This window comes from Equus asinus, chromosome 15, assembly GCF_041296235.1.
Source record: "Equus asinus isolate D_3611 breed Donkey chromosome 15, EquAss-T2T_v2, whole genome shotgun sequence".
NCBI lineage: Eukaryota > Metazoa > Chordata > Mammalia > Perissodactyla > Equidae > Equus > Equus asinus.
Genome location: NC_091804.1, coordinates 19,054,351 through 19,060,686, shown reverse-complemented (window position 1 = coordinate 19,060,686; position 6,336 = coordinate 19,054,351).

Here is a 6,336-nt window from a genome sequence, read left to right as displayed (position 1 = left end):
TTTGGGTGCGCGGAGCGTAGAAGGCGCGATCCCCGGGTCTCCGGGCTCCTGGCTCTGGCCGCCAGAGAGCAGCAAGCGCCTGGGATCTGCGGACTGCGGACTGGACCGCGCAGTGCCGCGGCGGGTCGGCTCCTGGGACTGCCTGGATGGATCTGCAGCAACTTCTTCCTTCTCTCAGGCCACTGGCCAGAGGAGGGTCTCAAACACCTCTGTCCCATGCGGTGGCGTGGAGAGAGCCCTGGAAGGGGTCAGATGCCTGAGCTGGCCTGTGATGGGCGAAGGGACAAGAGAGGATGTGGTTACAGCCTTGGGACCCTCCCCACGACGCATAGGTTTGCATACACCGACTTCTGCACTGTTACTTACTGCATATTCTCCATATCAGATGTCGGAATAAAACTTCCCTACCGCACTAAATAAGTGGCCTCGTTCTGGGGAGGGAGGTTCTTTTAAGTGCTGGAGGGTGGGAAAGGCCCTTTGGCTGGGATAGTTAAGGCCGGGGGCAGACAGTGTGGCTCCAAGTCTAGACTCCACCCGGTATTAGCTGATTGACTTCTTTGTGCCTCAGTTCCTCCTCGTAAAACGAGGCTAAGAGTAGTGTCTACCTAGTGGCATGAAGGCTAGATGAGTTACATGTGTTGAGGCCCCAGAGCAGTGCCTGCTTTTGTTAGCTGAGTGGGGCTTGGCAGGGCAGGATTTGAACCAGGAGGAAAGAGAGCAGACCAGGTGTGAAACTGGGGACACAGGTGGATGGGAGGGTTTGAGGAGCCTCTTGCAGACCAGCAGGCCTGGGTAGGGAGAGAGAAAAAGAGCATTCATTTGGCCAACATGGAAATAGTAACCAGGCTGCTGTCACGTGGCAGACACCATGCTGGACACTGGGTGGCAGAGAAAGGAGGGATAGCAGGGAGGCTGATGCCACCATATAGGTGTGGCATGAGGAAGTCTTGAGCCATGCCAAGGAGATTAGGGCCTGTTTGGAGAGATGTCTGGGAGGGAGCAGAGAACTCATGGCCTTGGTGCCCACTGACTGTGAATGACATAGGGGCTGGATGTCTCGGGGTCCTAGATGAGAAGGTGCTTTGGAGAAGAAGCAGAACGTGGGAGAAATGCTGAGATGGATAACCTCCACTCACACCCCTCTCTCCAGCCCAGGAAATCAAAGCTGTTATAGCTTAGAAACAACTCTTCTAAGGCCCTCAGCTTTCCCCTCACATCTTCCATCTTTTACTTGGATCTTTGGGAACTTACCATGGAGAGATGAAATGAAAGCAAGGTGGTTTGTAAGGATGACTTGGCAGCTGACCAAAAGCAAAATCTTGGGTTTGGGCTTCTTCTTTGAAGGAAAGGGGCAGAGGGCTCTGGAAGGACAGACCAGGAGCTCCTCACCTGGGAGTGTTGGATAGCAGGCTCTGTGTCCATGACTGGCTGCCGTCTCACACTGTGGGATGGGGTAACCCTGTAGAGTACATCTGATTCTAGGCTTGCTCAGTTTTCAAGGATGACTGGGAATAGGAAACGGTTAAACTTAAGCTGGGGCTGGGGTGGTAGGGGGCTACTTGACAGGTGTCACATTCTGTGCCTGATACTGATCTAAAGCCAACAGAAGGCCAGCTGGACTTGCTGGCAAGTACTGGTGATGAGGAATTGTGGGATAGGATGCCTAGAAGAAGATGGGGCAGGCTCTCCCCATTTCAGAGTTTGGCAGGCCTCAGAAGGTCTGCAAGAGGATTTCAGAGATTCCAGAGCTCTAAGGAAAAGAACGTGGAAGGGCAGAAATTGTGAGATTGTCTGTGAGTTTCCTCTACCAGCTCATCAGATGCTCAAATATAGGAAGGCTTCAAATTGCTGGAGCAGTGAGACCTGGAGACCCTGCTTGCCCTTGGGTTCTTTGTAATCCAGTGGCAGGGCTTCTATTTAAGATGGAAACCTAAGCACCTGTGTTTATCTCTGCTCCTTTATGAGAATAAAGAAAAAGGAAAGGTTCATCTCACAACTGAGAAGTTAACTCCTGGGCCGATAAACCTGGACTCTAGTCCCTAAAGAGGCATCTTGAAGGAACTCTACAAGAGGTCATGAAGGGTTTGAGGAGATCTGGACCTACCCCTTTTTCATGAAGATGGTGCAGGGTGATTATCACTTTCAGAGTCAGGATGCTGAATGGGAGAGAATGCTGATGGAGAAGCCATATTTCTGACAGATACCCTGTTTGTGGGGACTGGCCAGTCAACCTCCAGTTCCCTCCCACCCCACCAAGCCTGGGCAATCTTTTTCATTCATTCAACACATGTTAACTAATCACCAGCTATATTCCAGGAACTGTTCCTGGCACTGGGGATAAGATGATGAATAAAGCAAAGTCCCTGCCATCCTGGGGCTTACAGTCAATGGCAGAAAGTGCTACCCAGAAGAGTTAGGGGGAGAGCTTTGCCATTGCTACGGACAAAAGTTTTCTCTGGGTTTGATATCTGGGTCCTGGAGACTCTTTTCATTTAAATCTTCAAAGAAAATACCAATTCAATGGCGCTCTTTTCCAAAACTTCCCCAGTTCAGAATAGCATGGGAGCCTATAAGAGTGCAAATGCATGCATGTCATTGGAAGACTTGGCTGAAGCTGCCACTTCTTGGGATCGGTCCTATGAACAACATGGACATCCATTCTATTTGTCAGCTCCAAATGGATCTCTAGCCCTGGGCTGCCCTTTAAGCTTGCCATCGCTTGGCCCTACTCCTGGCTACACGCTGACCCGTAATGCTGACTGGTCCACAGCCTAAGCCTTCCTGATCCTCCTAATTGTGTCATTCACCCCAGGTACATACTGTGGTCAGCCGGGGCACTGGGTGAAGAGCTGAGGGCTCAGTGCCACCCTCTCCCACCCTCACAACAGCAGAGTTTGGTGCTCAGGACTGGCCACCTCTCAGTGGTGATGGGTTAGGGAGTATCTGGGGAAAGGATGTTGTTTCTGCAGGAAGGAAATACTGAGTAACGCATCCTCCCAGCCCATCCCTGTGTCAACAGAGGCTGCAGGGGCTTGAGGCCAGTTATGATTTGACTATTTATGCTAATACTTGCCGAAAATTAATGAAGTTGGAAATTAGCAACATCTCCCATCACAGTGGACATGGTAGAGGGTGGGGGTGGGCGGCAATGGAATGATATTCCTATTCGGAGCCTGGCAAGCAGCCCACTGCTCTGGGGACGCTTGGGGTGGCTGTTTGCTTTGCAGCTGTGTTTGCTTCTGCTCTTAAGAGATATTCTTTTGTTTCTTTTAATTTTCTTCGGGAGAGGAAATAAGCTGGGAAGCAGGGTATTGGACAAAGTTGGAAGATTCACGAGGGTGGAAAATTCTCAGTGGGGCAGAGACTAATTACAGTAGGTTAAAAGCTGTAATCAACAACCCCCAAATTTCAGTGGCTTAGCACAGTGAAACTTTATTTCTCTTTTACTCTCTGTGCAATGTGAACGTACTTGGCTGGGCAGCTCTCATGGACAGATCACCATGGGGAGACTCAGGGATCCAGGCTCCTTCCAATGTGTAGCTCCAATGTTTCCTAGAGCCTGGGAATTCTCCAAGGTCCTGGAGATCTCTTCTAGATTGTCTACATCCAGCTGCCCAAAGAACAAAGAGGGAGTGTGGGGGCTAACGTGGACATTTTAGGTCTTGTGTCCAAGCCCATGGCCCCACTTAGATTCAAGGGAGAAATGTGGTTCAGCCAAATGACCAGGAAAAGGAAACGGATTTAATGACCATCCAGACTGTCTATGTTACAGGACAGCAAGAGCCCCAGAAAGACTCGATTTGGGTATTATCTAGGCAATGCCCGATGGATGAATTGTGAAAAGAGCAGATAGATTGGCTGCTCTGAACCCCCAGCTAACACTCTTTGAGGCCCAGTGGACACTTTTGTGACTTTTTATCTGGCTATTCCTTCTAGACCAGGCTCAACAGGCACATTTCCAGCACGGCTTACTAAAAAAGGGTTAGAGTTGGCAATGCCATTTTGGAATGAGTTGATGATAGTGACAATTCCAACTCATTCTGCCCTGGGAATGCAAAAGGAAAATTAAGGTGGGCAGCGGGGACTCAGCTAGCATTACTTTAACCTTCATGGAGAGTAAGCAATCTGTCTCTAGTAGAATGTCTCACCTTCTTTTATCAGTGCCTGGAATTCCACCCTTATAGTCTGGTCTTCCAACTCCAAGAACCAGTGTTTCTCATTACATCACAAATTCTTTTTACTTCCTAGTAGAAGTGACATACAAGGTTACTATCTCCAGCCCTGAGATCTGATTACCCATTGTGGGTCATGGGAGGAGTGGGGAAGACGTTCCATAGGGATATTCTATGGTCCTGAAAAGGAAGATGAGAAAGTTCCAGGGATAAACTTTGCTACCCTGACAAATTCTCACTCCTAAATGGAGCAATAACGTGCTAATAAGGGATATTTCCTAACAACGAATTAAAACAGGCCAGTCAACTCAGAGGAAGTGGCCTATGATCAATTTGAGAGGCCAGGCAGGGCTGCATGACTCCAATCCCAGTTAGGGAGGCAGAGACAATTTCTGCTGGGATGTCAACCTTCCAGCTCACAAATAAGATGGCCCAAAGCCATTTTCCATTTCCTTTCTCCTGGGCCAAGATTCAATCTCTGGAGAAGACAGTGAAGAAAGGGGGATTTCCCTTGATAATGAACCCCTGGAGGAATGGAAAGATGGAGGAAGCAAAAAATCCCAAGTATCAGGAAAAAAATTAGGAAGCAAGACTGGCTTCCCCTACTTTAGTGTTCTCATGCCTTCTCCCTTCCTCTCTTCTCTGCAGACTAGTCACGTACTTTCTCTGATCCTCCATTTCTCCCTAAGTATAAAATAGTGCTAATAACTCTGTCCCACATGGGGACGGTTTGCAAAAATCCCATTTACCTCCTTCTCTGGGTCCCCATTGTCTTTGATTTATTCCTTTGTAGAGTAGTGTTTTGTAGTTTCATTATTTACCTGTGGTATCTGGAGATAGTGACCTTCTTGAGCTTTTCAGTGACTGTGACATATTTGTCTTTTTGCTCAGAGGCTAGTGCTGGCCTTCTTGAAGTTGCTCAGTGGAAGTTTGTGAGACAATAGATGAAAGCATGAATCAACAAATGCATGAATGAATGAATGGATGAAAGCATGAAGGACCGTGCACCTCCGAGTGTTCCTGAGGGTTAGAGTATGTCTCTGTCTCAGGATGCCAGCTTTTTTGCGAGAGATGACTAGGGAGGGCTTTCACACATTCCAGGGAGGCTGGTCTGTCCGGGGTGGCAGTGGGCACCTTTCTCCTAGGAGGAGTGCTTCTGAGAGGCACCGCCAGGGAGCTGGATGAGAGTGGTACATGCGCCTGCTCCCAGTGAGGGAAAAGGAGGGCCCATGATTGGGATGTGCCCAATAGGTACCTATAATTCTTGGCTTGGGCTGTTGTCTAGGGCCTCAGGCCTTTGAAGGAAGGTGGTCATTGGACACTGCAGGACCCAGAGACTGCTCTGATCTGGGAAGAAGGCTTCTCTGGGTCTGTAGATGTATAGCATTGTTGACTCGTTCAATTAATATCCATTTGAAATCATCTGGTTCCACCAGCTGGCCACCTTGAGAGTACCAGAGATTATGTGAGTAAAGGTTACAACCCGATTTTTTCCATCCTTCCTTTTCAAAATCAGAGGCTAAATGTTGGCGTTTTATAATGGCCTCTTGGAATCCCTCCAGAGGTCTATTCTCTGGTGGTTTGGTTAGGATCATAACTTTGTGTACTGGGTTGAATGGTGGCCCCCAAAAGATAGGTCCACACCCTAACTCCTAGAACCGGTGAATGTTACATTATTTAGAAAAAGAGTCTCTGCAGATGTAATTAAGTTGAGGATCTTGAGATGAGGAGATTATCCAGGTGGACCCTGAATGCAATAACAAGTATCCTTAGAAGAGTGAGCCAGAGGGAGATGAGACACAGACATGCAGAGGAGAAAGCAATGTGAAGACAGAGGCAGAGGCTGGATAAGGTGACTACAAGCCAAGGATTGCCAGCAGCCACCAGAAGCTGGACGAGGCAAGGAAGGGATCCCCCTCCCCAGAGCCTTTGGAGGGAGTGTGTCCCTGCCAATGCCTTGAATTTTGTACTTCTGGCCTCAGAACTGTGAGAGAATGGATTTCTGTTGTTTTGAGCTACGATATTGTATTAATTTGTTACAGCACCCACAGGAAACTAACACACCTTCACTGAGATCGCTTGGCGAAATATCTGCCGAAGCATTTCTTTTAGAGAATCACAAATGATGTCAGGAAGTTGTTCTGGTGTATGGATCAAACATAAT